This window comes from Pantherophis guttatus, chromosome 7 (assembly GCF_059756535.1).
Source record: "Pantherophis guttatus breed Tessera chromosome 7, ASM5975653v1, whole genome shotgun sequence".
Lineage (NCBI taxonomy): Eukaryota > Metazoa > Chordata > Lepidosauria > Squamata > Colubridae > Pantherophis > Pantherophis guttatus.
Window position 1 is genome coordinate 67,927,557 of NC_142069.1, and position 17,953 is coordinate 67,945,509.

Sequence of the window (17,953 nt, forward strand, 5' to 3'; positions counted from 1 at the left end):
TGTTTAAAAGTTCACCTATGAATTTACCATATTATTGCTTTCTTTTATGCTTAGTAGCCTGGGATTGGCTGGCTGTCAGACTGAAACTGAAAGGTAACAGAAAAAAAAAATTCTATTTGGGTGAGAGAGGGGGTGATATCCTCTAGTGCAGGGATTCCTAAACTTTTTGCCATGTTGTTTTCAGCCACACCTTCAACAAGACAAACAACTGACTTGTTCATCAAATGGTTTTCATCCCACATACCAAGGTTGAATATGCTAGGTTCCTGACAGTTCTATTAGATACACCACTTGATCCATCATTTTCTTTTTAAAAAATATAATTGTATTGAAGAAATTTTTAACAAAATAAAAATAATTCAAATATTAGAAAAAACAAAGAAAATAAGAAAGAATGGTGAATGGTGAAAGTAAATAGAAAAAGATATAGAAAAGAAATAAAAAAGAAAAAGAAGTAGCTTCTGGGTTTTTTGACAGTAGTTATAAATGCATTTACATTGTACCCTCTCTCTTACATCACAATTTCCTTCTTTCCATAATCTACTCTATCTAATTTTCGGTTCAACACTTGATCCATCTTAAGGAAAGCCTGGATATGCAAACAGCCCAAGACTTTCTCCTAGACTCAATTAGTTCTGTTCATCACCTCTGGTCTCTCTGTTGGGGTTAAGGATGGTCTTTAATTCCTGCTTAGGACAGGGAACTGGATAAAAGATTTCCAAGTTCCTATCCAATCTTTGATTCTATGAGTTAACAACCCTAACTTCTAAATATCTTTTTTTACTTTGGCAAATCATTCTTGCTATGCTAAATAATTTAACTAAGAATGTAATATACTGTAATATGTGCTTATAGTTCAGTGTTTCTCCGCCATGGCCACTTGAAGATGTGTAGACCTCAGCTCTGGAAGTTAAATTTTGGGCGTTGAAGAATATACATCTTGAAGCTGTCATGGTTGAGAAACACCACTCTAGATATTATTTGAACTAATGTTCAAATACTCCAGTTTGATCCCTAGTACAAAGCTGCAGCATAATTAATGCAAAGTGCATAATAACACCTCTAGCCAATATGGTATAAATGCAAAACAACTTCAGATATAACCCCACTTCATATATTAAAGCATCTTGAACATCAACAAGAATATGCACTGAGTTCTTACTCCAAGTTCATTAAGTCCACATTTTTCCTCTACAAAAAAATACCAGTAGCTTATCTTCCGTGCAATCAGGTAATAGCATGAAGAGTGAGAAAGAGCATGTGAGTCTCTGTTTCTATTCTTTGGGCTATGTGGTTTGTTGGCCAGAACATCATCTCCATGCTGCACCGAATTTCAAGTAGATTTTTCCATCATAATTTCTTCACCATGATAACCTTTGTGGATGATATAAAGGAATTGATCTCCCCAAACATAACTCATTATTTAATCTTCTGTTGCTAAAAGCCAAGATGGTTGAGACTGACGATTGAAAAAAAGTTACAAAGTCAATGCTACATAATTATCTATCCTGACTTGTTCCTGACTCAATGAGTAAAATATATTGAAATAAAAGTAAATGGTGCATAGATTCCGGGTAACATTTGGTATTTAAAGAAATAGAGCTTCACTTTTAATTTTAAAATATTTTTCTCTACCATGGAAAGCATTGGCAAAGATCATGAGCAAAACTCAGTGAACAATAGAATATGCAAAAATTCTTGCAGAGCTTAGTGATTCCAGCTCTATGAAATACGCTCAGTACCAGATTGTGATCATTGAAATTACCTGAGAATTGATGTTTGTGATACATTTGCAATGAATGTATTACATTTCTTGTTAGAAGTTCAGCATGTCAATGTAATCTGATGGAAGGCACTCCATGCACTGTCTATTTTTGGACAATTCTACAAATCAGTTTTAACAACCACCTGCTTTCCAATCCAAACATTTTAGTAGCTTTTTCCTGAAAACTTAATGGATTTTGCTTTGTTTTCCCTGGAAAGCGAACAGCAAGCAAAAAGAAATCTTACAATTATTCCCGGATTTGGATTGAAATTCAAACTGAAGAAATTCATTTCTTTGTTCATTTTACTGTAATGCTATACAAGTTCATGCTCAGGATATCCTTGATAGCTATTGTTTCTAGTACAATTTCCTGGAATATTAGAAACTGTTTATAATGAGAGTTTAATTAAAGTGTACTTCTGATTTTGACCTGGAATTCTAATCTTTTAAAATCCATTGCTGAGGTTATTTGCAAATGTTATCTTATATTACTCTGCAAAGTTTTAATATGCTTAAGGCTTTAATGCAACTCAGAATGTATTAAATTTTTGCTCTTGAGATGGGATTAGGTTTCTCTCAGATTCAAACAATAATACAAGTGTTGCTTGTGTAAAGCTTCAATATTTGTTTGATTAACTTCTGTTTCCAAATATTAGATATATCTAGGGGCAATCTCATAGCAACTGTATATATGTTGTGCGGTAGCTCTGTAAATAGATTAGGGAGGAGGAGGAGGAGGAGGAGGAGGAGGAGGAGGAGGAGGAGGAGGAGGAGGAGGAGGAAAATGACACAATTCCCAATAGTTGGTCCTACCTACTGTAAGCTTCAGATCCATCCATTTTTGGCAATCACTAATACATTGTCCTTGAGAAACCTAGAGACACTATTAATAAGAATACGTTAAAAAAAAAAACTATCCACCTTCTCCATTTACATCAGTTACAATTGGAATCCTGATTTAATGGCCCTCTATTTAGTGGCCTTTGGATGCAGTGCACTTGATTTCTCCCTAGACATCTTCCTGAAACAACAGTCAAGTCTTTTGTATCCAAAATAGTCCAGGTGACTTAAATTACACTTATTTTAAATTACCTTTACTTTAATATATGAATGCTATAAATAAGTACAAGTTACAATTATTTTATACAAGAAATGAAAATTGCTATGATGATATCCATTTGTATTTAATGGACATTTGGGTATAGACATTTCCTATTCCTTGGTGGCTATTAAAATGAGGTTTCACTGTAGTTTGAATTGGAACACTACATTGTGTTTTTCTTACTGGCTTTTCAAAAGTCTGGTTTCTACTCTGCCCTGCCTGTACATTGGAGTTCAATGAGCACCAAGAATTTGGGGAACGGAAGGCTCCCAGCTTCTTCTCCCTGACTAGGAAGTAAATAGCAGAGTTTTAAGTAGGAGAAAATAATTTATCCCTTCTCAATTTGCTAGAGTATTACTAAGATCGGCAAGCTTTTTTTTTAAATTTATTAAGTTGATATACCAAATAGCTTCATGGCAGGTATTTTAGAGATTATCTTTCTGTACAATCACAGTTCACCAGCTGTTTGTGTTTGTGTTTGTGTTTGTGTATGTGCATATGAAAGGGAAATCCCAGGTAAATTTAGCATTGTTAAAAGCCTTGCTGTTCTATGTAGATGCTAGTTCTTTCTTTTCTGTTCATTATGCCATAAGATCTTAGTGCCATTCTGTTATATGGTGATGCTACACTTGATTGGAATCCAGCAAAATGCTGAAGTTTCTTGATGATCAAGGTGTCTTTGGTCTCTGACTCTGGTCTTATAGTTCTGGTGAAGTGCTTCTTTAGTCCTCAATACCAGTGACTATGTAATACTTGGAATTGGAATCATATTACCATCTTTAGGAAAATGAGGTCCTTGATTGGTCTACAAGAACTTAGTTCCCACCTGTCCAGATCCAAAGGTATTTTTTCTTTATTAAAGGTTCAGTTTCTGTTTGGCCAACTTTTCTTTCTTTTTTGTTCTGGGTTTTTCAAATATACATGATGGTCTTGAGATCAGGCATGGAGGGTTTAAAATACACAAGCCCTTCACTTATCTTTCATTTCATAAAGAAAGTGAAGTGGAATATGATAGGAGAAAGGTAGATTTGTTTTGTTTTAAATTTAAATACAGTTAATGTGATTACTTTCCCTGTTTCTAACCACTTTTGAATAATAATTAAAATTTGGTGACAGGTTTTGAAGTGCATTTCTGCAGGCCCCATTCAAAGGTTTCAGTACTGGTAAGCCTGGTGTCCAAATTGAGTGTGTGATGAAGGAAGGAACAGAGAATGGAAGGTTGGAAATCAGAGAGTAGATGGCAAATATATGATCCTGCTTCGAAGAAATTATCAACTGGGTGAAAATATCTAAATGAAATAAGCCTGTTTCTTCTTTGAGTTTGCATGTAGGAGTCTATGTATTTTAAAGGAATGATAAAGATGACCCTAAGCTTTTATTGATTGATTGATTGATTGATTGATTGATTAAATTTATATGTCTCCCATTTCATTCTGCAAAGCAACTCTGAGCAACTTACAATTCATTACTGTAAATAATCATTTAAAAATATATGAAGGGATCTTTTCCACATTTCCTTAAAAGAAATGTATGCAGCTTGAGTATATTGAAGGAATAACTATCAATATGTTATTAGGAACACATATTGCATTAACTTTTGGCATTATTCAGACATACTACAAAATGGAGCAAACATTTAAAATAAATATGACATATTTTAATTCTGTTAAACAGTGAGTGCCTTAATAATAAGCTCTAATCTTAGAAAGAAAAATAAAAAACTGGAAGTATTTGTAAGGCATAGTAGATTTTGGTAAATAATATGGAAGCTCAAAATAGAAAATAATTTTCTTTTGTGGCCTATCCTAATATGTACAGTTAACATTCTGTTTCCAAAGTGTGTTCAGGGAAAAAAAATAGGTTTGTTCAGTTCCTAAAACTATATTAACAATAGCAAATAAAAATTATATACAAGTAGGAAATGTAAACTTAAAGCAGACCCAAGGGAAATAATCAGACATAAAATATGGTCTAATATGCAATACAATTAGAGTAGCCTCACTAAGATTTTAGGATTAGAATGAATAAGAGGGGAAAATTGAAAGAAAAGAAAAAATATAAAAAGGGTACAGATATATGGTAATCATTAATTTTTGATAGAAAAATAATATTACAACTTATATTGCTTCAATGTTTGTTTGTTTTTTTTAATTTGATTTATATGCTGCCCTTCTCTGGAGACTCAGGGCGGCTTACAATGCGTTAAGCAATAGCCTTCATACTTTTGTATATTTACACAAAGTCAGCTTATTGCCCCCACAAACTGGGTCCTCAATTTACCCACCTTAGAAAGGATGGAAGGCTGAGTCGACCTTGAGCCTGGGGAGAATTGAACTCACAGTAATTGCAGGCAGCTGGATGTTAAATGCTGCCTTAGGAGGCATTAGCCTCCTATGCCACTCAGGCTCAAACTAACACTAAATGTTAGTTTGTAAATGGAAAGTTGAACAGGTATCTAAAATCCAAAATCAATTTTGTCTTTCCAAGTCTGTATATGTCTCTTTTTGGTTATCCCGCCTCCTCTACCTGCAGAATAATTCTTTATATCAATTTATTTCCAATGTTTGGCAAATAATGAAGAGCAAATTCACATTGGCAAACTTCAAAAATCTTTGTAACACTGTGTTTAAAACTTAATATTAAATTGAAGCATTAATTCAAAAAGATTACACCGCACAAGTGTTCTCTCATAAATATTAGCTTCCATCATATCTGACCTGGTAGCCAAGACATCTTCAATATTCTCTGAGGACTTCAATAGACATGAAAGAATATTTTTTGTCAATATACTCATACAATCATTAATACATACTTAATCTTAATAGAAAAAAACTTTGGTATACTAACAGGGAAAGTCCTAGCTATTTATTCCAAAATTCTAGACAAATACTAACATTCAGTTCAGAAGCAGGCTCTAAATGACTATAAACATTTATGTGAGATTAAATGTAATATCCATTATTCTTAACTCAAATGCATCATACAAAATACGTTTCAACAAATATATATATTTATTTATAAATTTATATATTTATAAATATATATTGACCATGTATTTAGAAAATTTGCATGTGCCCCAAATATATTAACTGTCGAAAACAATATATTACAGTGATTTACATACCAAAAAAGTCCAATATTCAAAATAATTTCACAAGGTATTACATGGTAGTGGCTTGGCATCATAGCTTTTGTGTTTTGTATTATCTGCCATTTCTTGACTCTACATAAAAACAGCTCTATGGATAAGTGGACAAGATGAGACTCATAACTGCTGGGTAACTCTACAGGAATTACCTCAACCAGAAATGATAAAAAGTGTTCCTTGACATGAAGGCTACTTGGGATTCTAGTGATAATGATGGCTCTAAAAACAAGCCCAGGTTATCTGTTTGATCAGATAAAGTGCAATTTTACCCAGAAATAAAGAAACTATTTATAGTATTTCCCAGACCTGGAGGCCATCAGCCGTATAATTCATTTTTTAACAAACTAACCTGTATATTAAGGTTTTGTGGATGGAGTTTATGACAACCTTGAAAAGAATATTGTACAGATAGAAAAAGTAGAGAGAATAGCAACTAAAATTACAGATAGTCCTCGACTTACTACCACAACTGACCCCAGAATTTATGTTGTTAAATGAGAAATTTGTTAAGTGAGTTATGCCCCATTTTACCACTTTCCTTGCCACATTTGTTAAGTGAATCACTGCAGTTGTTAAATTAGTAACACGGTTGTTAAGTGAATATGGCTTCTCCATTGACTTTGCTTGTCAGAAGGTCGCAAAAGATGATCACATGATCCTGGAACTTGCAACTGTCATAAATATGAACCAGCTGTCAAGCAATTGAATGTAAATCGTGTCCATGGGTATGCTGCAACCATCATAAGTGTGAAAAATTGTCTTAAATTGCATTTTTCAGTATGGTTGTAACTTCAAATGGTCACTAAACAAACTGTTGTAAGTTGAGGACTACTTGTATTTGAATGTTAAAGGATATTAAAGGAGCTCCCTGCTGAGGAATGACCACAGAATATAGAGCTTCTTAGGTTAAAGCAATGGCGGATAAGAGGAGCTATCAATATTTATGCAGCTGTAATGATGTGGATAATTCCACAAGGAACAAGGCCACCTGGATGTTTATCTTAGATAGAATATTCAAAATTTCAAAATTTGGGACATAGATAATGTGATTGTCCAGTGACAGTGCTTCTCTATGGGGGGGGTTTATATTAGGGAACAATTCCCCTTAAGAGGTATGATTGGCGCTTACCCTGACATTATTTTGAAAAGCTGTAAAAAGTAGCTTTTCCACAAGGACTTCATGTTTATCTCCAGTTCTAATATTAGAGTGGAACTAGTGGCTGACTGTTGTTTATTGTTCTATACTTTTTAATTTTATGGTATGGCTTTATGTTTATATTTACAGTGTAAACTACTGGGAATTGGGCCTGATAACAGCAGTATACTAGAGGAAAAAAAGACAGACAGACAGACAAATGCCCCCCCCCCCTTTTCACAGTGTTGGTACTTAGAGCTATTAAAGGAATATGCAGAGAGATTCAAAACCAATAAAATGAAATTTGATATCTTTTACTAGTCGGCCACTATTTCCACTCTAATTTCAGTACTGGTGTAAAAAGTTCAGTACTGGTGGTGTTGTCAAGCTAAGGCATATATTTTCTTGAGAAATACATTTAGATGCCATTCCTTTTGCCTTTAAAGGCTGAGGCATTTCTTTTTAATTAGGACCTTTCAATCTGAATTAGTTAATAGTAAATTTGAACTTAGTTGATACATAGATGGGTAGTGAAATGTCTACAAGCAAACATCAGTTCAGCCCCGAACATATTTTCTTCTACAGGCAGTTTTAACTCTGTCTGTTTATGCTACAGAGACAGAGAAAGTGTATGTCCTATAGGTGAGATGATGATGATGATGGTGGTGGTGGTGGTGGTGGTGATAATTCTGTACCCACAGATTGCAGGTCACCAATTTTAATGTTTGAGAGGGTGACTGGTTCATGAAGAGAAGGCTACCATTAGCTACTCATATTAGAACACCATATTAGATTTGTCCTGCTTGGAAGCTTCCTTGCTATTTCAAGTCAGCCATTATATGTTGCACTGAATTAGGTGTACCTTTCTTATGCTTTTTCCATCAAGAGTTTGGCTATTGTTTTAGGATCATAATTCCAGTTTCCAGGTCTTTGCAGATATCTGAAGCAATCAAGATGTAGAAAAAAGACTGATGTATAATCTATCAATAATGATGACGATTGTAATCGTGATACCAATATTAAGACTATTACTACTGATAATAACCTGCAATCAAAGCTATAAAAATATATTCATTCTTTTATTTTGGCTTGATAGGATTGAAGCCAACCAAGTAGCAGTGGTGCTTTGTAGTTATCTTTACTCTTTATTCTTTAAAGAATACTCAAATTATTCTTTATCTTTCTTATAAAGAAGGAAATATTGTAAGCAATAGAAATGTTGAGTAGTTATTTTTCATCCATCCATCCACTTGCCATTATTTCACTAGATTTGTATATATAGCCAGAATAAAAAGAACAGTCAGGCCACAAAATTACCTTTTGAAATGTGCTTTACGATGAGCAGTTTGCCACATTCAGCGTTAAAAGGTGATGGCCTTGGACATTTGGGAACTCACAAAATTGACAGAAATCTTTTGAAAAGATGAAAAGCACCTGAACTTTGCACTGAATATTGCAAGCAGTGATGACCCTTGGAAAAATGAATTCATGTGTTAAGCATGAAAGACAATTAAAATGAATGTGTCAACCTAGTCAAACCCTTCCCACCCCACACTTCTACACAACATAATAAACCACAACTGGGCTTTGTTCTTTAGAATTGTAGTCACAGATTGCCATGGCCAAAAGCACATCTGTACAGCTACTTCAGAGTGTTTCCTAATGCTCTAAGACCAAACTGTTATTTTGTTTTTATGGTTATAGTGAAGCAAGTTTTAAGCTTTTACAAATTAACAATCCAAGTGTGATCCATTGCAATCCAATGTTTTTGGTTTTATTTAAACTAAATGTATTGTGTGGAATAATAATAGTAATATTTAATGTATATTTTACATTATGTGTTTGATATGAAGAAAAGCCCATAGAAAGTGGATAGCAGAAGTGAAATTCCCTCTCCTCTGCTCTGCCAACTTTTTTCTCCCATAAACAGGCAGGCTTTAGCAATTACCGGTACTTGAAAAGATAAAAAGGGAAGCTTGCAAAATCTACATCCAAACTTTATAAATTTAATTTGGGACAGAGGAAAGTACGAAGACATATATTGGCAGAATATCTTTTTCTAGAAAGATACAATATTGTACTGATATTTTCTGTTGAGAATTCTGGAACCCTGTAAGCTGACCTCTGCTTGCTTGCTTGCTTGCTTCTTGCAAACTTTTAGAAAGATTGTATGTATGTATGTGACTATCCATGTTCAGATGCATACAGGCTCTGTCACCATGATTCTTGTTCTTATTTGTTCTAAAGTTTCTATCATCTCGTTTTATTCCCTTGCCCTCCAGATAAACTATGACCACAACTTCCAGAACTGCTAGCTGCCATGGCCAAAACAGATTGTTTATTTTGGATTTTGTTGTTGTTGTTGTTGTTCAACAATAGAGTTTTCCTTCCCTCTGTTCCATTTTCCTAAGCCTCAGATCTGTTCCATTGTATCAAACTAAAACTGGGATCGTTAAACCATTTAATTCTTCTCCTTAATGGAGTTTTTAACACACAATAACTAAAGGCTTGAGGAGGATGGACATTTTTCTAAATGAATAGCAGTATATAGATCATTGAGAGCTTCCTCTGTAGGATCAATCATTCTTTCACACAGCAGAAAACATCTTTGAAGGATTAGAGTCACTTGTTAATGAATTTTCCATACATAAAATATATTACTAATGTGATTATATGCAGGCATATTCTACAAATCAAGCATAGATAACAGGAACCATTTCCATAAAGCTTGACTGGGAGATTTTTTAAAGGAACTTATAGTATGAATGTTCTGGTTCACTTATTCATTATTATACAGGAATATTGCTCAAACTCATAGGCAACATATCATTATGAAATCAAAGTCATATTTTGTGGAAGGGTATATGTGGTGGAATTAAATTTCCATCCTATTCAAAAATAAAAATGTAAGAGTTGTGGTTTTATTATTGCTCTCCTTCACATGCTAAGTTATCAAGATGAGAGTTTTCTTTATGTCCTTCTTTTCAAATACTCTTCAGAATTCTCAATCATTTGAGAATGTGAAAAATGATATTCATTAACCTATAATTTTGTTTAAGAATGCTGCATTGAATAATCAATAAACTCAAAATAATATTAAGGAATGGGGGTGTAGAAAAATCATTGTTCCCTTTTATTTATGAGATTTTTCCTTAGTCAAACTATATTGACATATATTGATTTCTCCAGATCTCTCCCCCCACCCCATCACCTCAAAATTAATTATGAAACTTGATTTTTTTGAAAACCCAGTGATAGTTTTGGATGTGTGAAGCACAAGGAAATTACATTCACATTTTACAGCATATTTTAGGTGTCTCAAAGTTCTTCACATATGTCACCTGTAAAACTACAATCATGAATAGACTAGAGTTTTTTACTGGGTGAATCAAATGGAAGATGTAGTACTGTTTATTATACTGGCCTTCTATCATTTTTCCAAAGAGTTCAAATGGTAATCATAGGCTCTTTCAAATTTTATCTACATCTCATCTCTGTGAGGTGATTAGGCTATAGTGAATTACTATATAATATAATAGTGATATTATCTTTTATAATATACTTATTCCTGATTGTAATCCACTATTCTAGCAAATATTCTTCACTGGCTTTATTTAAAAAAAACCCTACCTTTTAAAAGTGTTTCTTTTATTGCCCTATTTCCTCCTTTAGGGTTGGAGAAAATAGATGAGTGACTATAATACTTCATACCAGTACAAAATTCAGTAGAATGACATAAGTCAGCTTGATTTCTAAAATAAGAAAAATGAAGGAAATTAGTGGGAAGAAATATTTTCCTCTCATCTCCTCTGCCTAACTATAGCTACCACCATTCACCCCAGTACCTAAGCAGCTCCAGAAGTTCAGTTGAAGAGCATTTAAACAATATATATGGGGCATGGAAAACTACAGAGGAGCAAAAAAAAAACAACAACAACAACTCCTGATTCAAATAGAGATCTATACCATTTTTTGTAATTCCTCCCAGTCCCCTGTCCCTTCAGTTCCCAATCTTTTGGACAGGTATTGAGAAGAGGGAGAAAATGCTTCCAGAGGTTCAAATATGAATTAATCTGTCAATGTAAGTAATTAGCAAAACACAATCATGGAATCTGGAACTGAGAAATAGCAACAGCACTTAGCAATAAGACTTAGACTTATATACTTCAGAGTGCTTCATAGCAATTTCTAAGCAGTTTACAATGTCAGTACTTTGCCCGCAACAACCTGGATCCTCATTTTACTGACTATGGAAGGTTGGAAGGCTTAGTCAACCTTGAGCCAGTCAAAAATTATATTCTAATGTTTAAAAAAGTGCTTTTGGAAAAGTTCAGGCACAATAGTTCACTGCTACACAAAAATATTAGCATAGTGGTGATATGCTGATAGCTTGGGAAATGATGAGGTGAATGGTTCAGAAAAATCAAGATGGCAGCTAAAACTATATGATTGAAGTCCCTCCCTGCCCACCCATTTAATACCTCACATTCATGATTCATGCAAAAAAGAAGCAGTTTCTATCAGAGGGTTACAACTGTGAGATTGACTTCTCTGATTTCTTCTTCAGAGGTGCCTTGATATTTCAGAAAAGAAAAAGCTGGAAATACATCTCTAAAGCTCATAAAGATACATAACTTCTTTTTGTTTATTATGATAGGGTAAGTATACAACAATATATATATTGTCACATATATGTGACAATAACATAAAAAATGAAACAACATTTCTCTTCTTTTGATTTGATTCATATAATATAAAGAAATATATTGGCCACATAATGCATTTGCCTAATAAAAGAAGAAAAATATTTATCTTTTCCACTAAAAGTAACAAATAGTAAACCTTCTTAAAAATTATATGCATATTATTTCCACTTGCATTTATTAGTTAGAGCTTTCAGCATGCACATTGAAGTTATATTTGCCTGTTGCAGTGTATCTTCTATTTAAAGAAAAATCCCCCCAAATAAAACAAAACAGAGATTTGAATGCCATGAAAGCCATCTGAATTGTCACTATTCATCTATTATATGTCAATATATTCCTCCTTGTCACTATATGGTTTTACTGATATACAGTAGTCTAATAATGGGGTATATCATTATAATATTGAAAAATGTGTTTAGTTTGAGATTTTGCTGCACTGAGCATTGTGTTTTAATATTAGAATAATATTCAGCAAAGCATCAAAGGTTTAATATATTTATCTACACAGGAAATATTGTTTTTAGATATATTGGAAAGTTGCAGACTTAATACTTCTACACTTTCTTTTCCTTTAACCTCCCTATTAGGACTCAAATTTAAATGCAGTGTGGAAATCTAATAAATAAATATGGAGCATGAATGAAGATGTTGTTTATATGAATAAATATAGAAATATTGAAATATGAATTAAAGAAAAAATGGGGGGAAAAGGAAGCTTTTGGCAAAAATTGTAATTGAGTAAAATGTATTTGAACTTGAAAAATTGTATAAAATAAGAAATGGCCAATACTCGGGACTTCCGGTTTCCTTGTCTTCGGCGACGGCGGCGGTCTTTGAAGCTCCGCCAGCCCCGCTGCCTGTAGAGCCGCTTCGCGATCGAGAAGCGGCTCGAAAACTTCAAAATCCTGAGGATTGTTGGAGGAGAGATAGCAGGGCACAGGTCGAGCCCCTGTAACCCCCCAGGGAATCGTTTCTGGGGAGGAAACAGGCACGGCTCCCTTCCAACCTGCTGAGACTCCGGGCGGCGTGGGACGATTCTGCTTCTGCAGAACAAGCCGGCTGCAGGAAACTTAAAGCGAAAGAACTAGTTTTAATAAACAGCGAAACTACCTGAATCCTGAAATTTGGAAACGCAAGTATTAGCACTTTGTTGACTTTTCAATCTGAGAAAATGCAAATGAGTGAAAGTGCTTTGAAAAAACATGGCGCCTAGCTTCAGAGTTAACGAGCCAGCGAGTGTGGATTGGTGAAGTTACTTTGTTTTGCTACAAAGTTTCCAAGTTGCTACTAAGCTGCCTTGCTTGTTATAAGAGAAATAACTGGGAAATTTTTTCCCTTTTCAATATTGGACTTTGCTTTATTTTAACCCTTGCTTGATCAAATCTGGGGGACTTTTTTAGAAGTCTTTGTGCAGGAGGGAAAGGAAAAGGAACCTCCCTCTTTAGAAAAACTAGATCACGAGCCAGGATGGCTTCAAAGAAGCAGGAAGGGAAGGCATTAGGGGGGGGATCCCCCACACACAAACAGCAAACGCAACTTCCCCCTGCTCAACAGTTACAAACTCAGAAAAAAGAATTTGATGTGGGAGATTTAAAAGAATTTATTTCTAAAACTCTGGATGACAAATTTCAAAAATGTCAACAGGAGATAGATGATAAACTTCAAAAATCACACCAGGAATTTATGCAGGAAATTAATGAAGTTAAAGACATGGTGAAACAGAATCAAAATAAGGTGACCAAAAAAATATCAGAAGTGGCGTCTGGCCTGGCAGAATTTATTGGGAAAGTTGATCTTAAAGTTGAAGAATTCAAATCAGAAGTTAATGTTAAGATGAAAGACAATGATTATAAAATTGATGAAGTTGATAATAAAATGCAGAGAATTGAAGATGAGATTGTTATGATACAATTCCGGGCGATGGAATTTGCCATACGGCTTCGGGGAATTCGAGAGGAGGAGAGACAGGATTTGAGACAGGTTTGCTCTGAAGCCTTGGCTAAGATTTTACAAGCTAATCCTGATTTGGTATTTCATAAAATAGATAAAATTTACAGAGTGAACTCTTGGGTGGCCAGACAAAGACAATTGCCTAGAGATGTGGTCATATACTTTACTGAGAGAGAAATTAGAAATGATATCCTGCAAAAATCTTTTCACACTTCTGTACAAGTGGGGGGCTCACGACTTGAAATTTTTAAAGAATTACCTCCTAAAATGCTGAAAGCTAGAAAAGAATTTGGTTTTCTTGTTAAGGAATTGAGAAATTTACAGATACCCTTCCGGTGGGACGCACCAGCTGGGATAATTTTTAGATATAAGGGAGAAGGATATCGGTTGAATACCGTGGAGAAGGCACAACACTTTTACAGTACTATTCTTAAGGAAAGAACACCATCTCCACGTACATCTACAGTTTTGGAGATTAAGGAGAGTGAAGAGAGGCAATTGAAAGAACAGTCTAAGCAGGAATTAGAAAATGTGCAAGGTGCAGAAGGAGGTTTTCTGAGTGAGCCCTTGTTGGATTCTTCTCCAATTTTGGATTTGATTCAGTTGACAGAAGTTAAAGATCAACGTATAACTAGAGCCCAATCCAAGCTACTTAAACAAAAGCAACAACAACAACAGGAAAGACAAGACAAGAAGGCAGTTAAGAGTACCGTACAAGAGAGTGGAGCTATGGGAGGAGCGAGATCGAAGCTCTCGGATGAACTTCAAATATTTTGCTCTGTGCTCCAGAAAGAGGCTGATGACCTTTAAGTGTCTATCTTGGAATGTCAATGGGTTGAATTCAGCACAGAAAAGGAAGAAATTATTTACATATTTGAAACAATTTAATAATGATATAATATGTTTACAAGAAACGCATATCACAACTCAAGATCAAAAATATTTGATAAACTCAAAACTAGGAGCACATTATATATCTTCAACTTCGCAGAAAAAGAATGGTGTGGTTATTTATGTAAATAAAAAATTAACAGCGAAAGTTATAGAAGCAGATCAAGATGGTAGGTTTGTAGCAATTGAATTGCTCACAGCAAATGGTCAAATTCTTTTGATTGGAATTTATGTTCCCAACCAACAACAGGATTATTTTTATAAGATGTTACATACTAAAATATTGCAATGGGACTATAGATCTATTTTAATTATGGGAGACTGGAATGGAGTAATTGATTCTAAACTAGATAAAAAGAGCTTGGCAAAGTCTAGAATTAGACTACCACAGACTTTTTTTGATATGAAAGAAGATATGGAATTAAAAGATGTTTGGAGAATACATAATCCAAATGAATTGGACTATACTTTTTTTTCGGATAGACATAGATCTTTTTCTAGGATTGATTTTATCCTGTTGTCAAATGATCTACTTGTTAAGACAAAAAGAACAAAGATTTGTCCAAGAACTCTGACTGACCATAGCCCTGTATGGATAGAAATTGAGATGGATAAGGTTGAGAGACGTTCTTGGAGATTAAATGAGAACTTGTTTAGATATGAAAAAAATACAATAGAACTTAAAAAGCATTTGAAAGAATTTTTTGAAATAAATTTGAATAAAGGTACCCCAATTGAAATTGTTTGGGATGCAAGTAAAGCTTATATGAGAGGGGTACTCATCTACATGAATTCTAAACATAGACTGCTCCGACAAAAGAAAAGATTTGAGTTGGAAATGGAAATAAAGAATAAAGAACAGTTACTTATTAAAAACCCAACAGATGAAAGAATACGAAGTGCTATAAAACTTTTGAAAGACCAATTTCAAATGCTTATGGCGGAACAAGTTGCAACAAGTTTACAATACGCGAAGCATAATACATTTTGCAACGCTAACAAACCGGGCAGATGGTTGGCTTACACATTGAGGAAAAAACAAAGTATACGGACTATTGATAGTATTGATATTGGAGGGAAAGAAATCTTTCAACAAAAACTAATTAAAGAAGCTTTTGTGGATTATTATACTAAACTATATGCCAAAGAAGAGGTGCAGAATGGACTTATAGAAAAATATTTAAAGGATAAGAGAGTTACAAAAATTACTGATCAACAAAAGGAAAGAATGAATTATCCTATAACAGAGGAGGAGATAACAGCAGCAATTAAACAGCTAAAAACAGCCAAAGCTCCTGGCACGGATGGTTTGACCGCAGTGTATTACAAAACTTTACAAGCTGAAATGGTGGGACAACTTAGAGATTTATTTTGCAATATTCAACAAGGGGGCAAAATACCCCCATCTTGGACAACTGCTTATATATCTTTGATACCAAAAGAACAAGTTGGTCCTAAAAAACCAGAGAACTATAGACCAATATCTCTTTTGAACACAGACTATAAAATTTATGCGAAGGTATTAGCCAACAGGTTGATGCCAGTAATCCAAAAGGTGATTCATGTGGACCAAGCGGGATTTATTGAGGGCAGATATATGAAGGACAATGTAAGGCAAGTAATAGACTTATTGGAATATCTTGACAAGAATAAACAGATTTCTGCAGTGCTGGTTTTTTTGGATGCGGAGAAGGCCTTTGATAGAGTGGATTGGAATTTTCTACTAAAGACTTTAAAAAAGATGGGCTTTGGGGACCAATTTATACAGGCGATCTCAGCAATTTATCAAGAGCAAAAAGCACAGATTATTATTAATGGAAGTTTGACGACAGAGTTTAAAATTGAAAAAGGAACAAGACAGGGATGTCCGTTGTCCCCACTTTTATTTATTTTAACATTGGAAGTCTTGCTAAATACAATACGGGACTCAAAAATTTTGAAAGGCATAATGATAAGGCAAGAAGATTATAGAATAAAGGCATTTGCAGATGATCTGGTGGTTACCCTATCACAACCAATGGAATCAACAATCCTGATGAACGACATTATACAAGACTATGGTAGAGTTTCAGGTTTTAGAGTGAATTCAAAAAAGACTAAAATGATAGTCAAAAATATGACACAAGATCGTAAACATGAGCTTGAAAGGAGGGCAGGTTTTGAAATTGTACCTAAGGTAAAATATCTTGGAGTTCAGGTTGCAGAATCAAACATGAAATTGTTTCAAAATAACTATGAGGTGTTGTGGCGAGAGGTTCAGAAAGACATGGAGACTTGGAAAAAGCTGCAACTGTCTTTACTTGGAAGAATAGCAGCAGTTAAGATGAACATTTTGCCAAGATTTCTGTTTTTGTTTCAAATGATTCCGGTGCTTAAAAGTGATAAACAACTGAAAGTTTGGCAAACTGGACTTAATAAGTTTGTCTGGAACGACAAAAAGCCGAGAGTGAAATTGAAAATTATGCAAGATGTTCCAGAAAGAGGAGGCCTTAAACTTCCAAACCTACAGTTATATTATGATGCAGCAGCTTTAACTTTAACAAGTGATTGGTTTGGAAGTAAAAAGGCTGGAATATTGAATGCAGAAAGTTTTGATCTTGAATTTGGATGGCATGCTTACCTATTTTATGATGACAAAGTTGATAAAGTATTTAAAAGTCATATACTTAGAGACTCTTTGATGAGAGTTTGGAAGAAGCACCGACTCAAATGGGATTATAAAATACCGCTATGGCTGGATCTTGGTCATACCTTGTGGAATACAAATATAATGTCACTCGGGGGGGTTTTATACAAAGAGGTTCTTTTTACAGATGCGGGTAGATGGCAGCTGAAGACCTTGCAGACACTGTTGGACGAAGGGATTAATTTAACTTGGTTACAATATAATCAATTACAACTGAGATGGAAAGAGGACCAAAAAACTGGTATTATGTTGCATGAGGAAGAATTGGTTAGACATATAAGACAGAAAGGTCCAATGCATATTAAAAGGCTTTATAATGTTTTGCTAGAAAGGGATTCAGAAACGGAATTAGTTAAAGATTGTATGATTAAGTGGGCACAAAATTTTGAGGAACCAGTGATGCTGGAAACATGGGAAAAAATTTGGGTTCAGAATGTTAAATTTACACAGTCGCAGAATCTGAGGGAAAATTTTTATAAAATGTTTTATAGATGGCATTTAGATCCTAAAAAGCTGTCATGTATGTACCCTAATGTTCAGCCAAAATGTTGGAGATGCGAATGTTTGGAT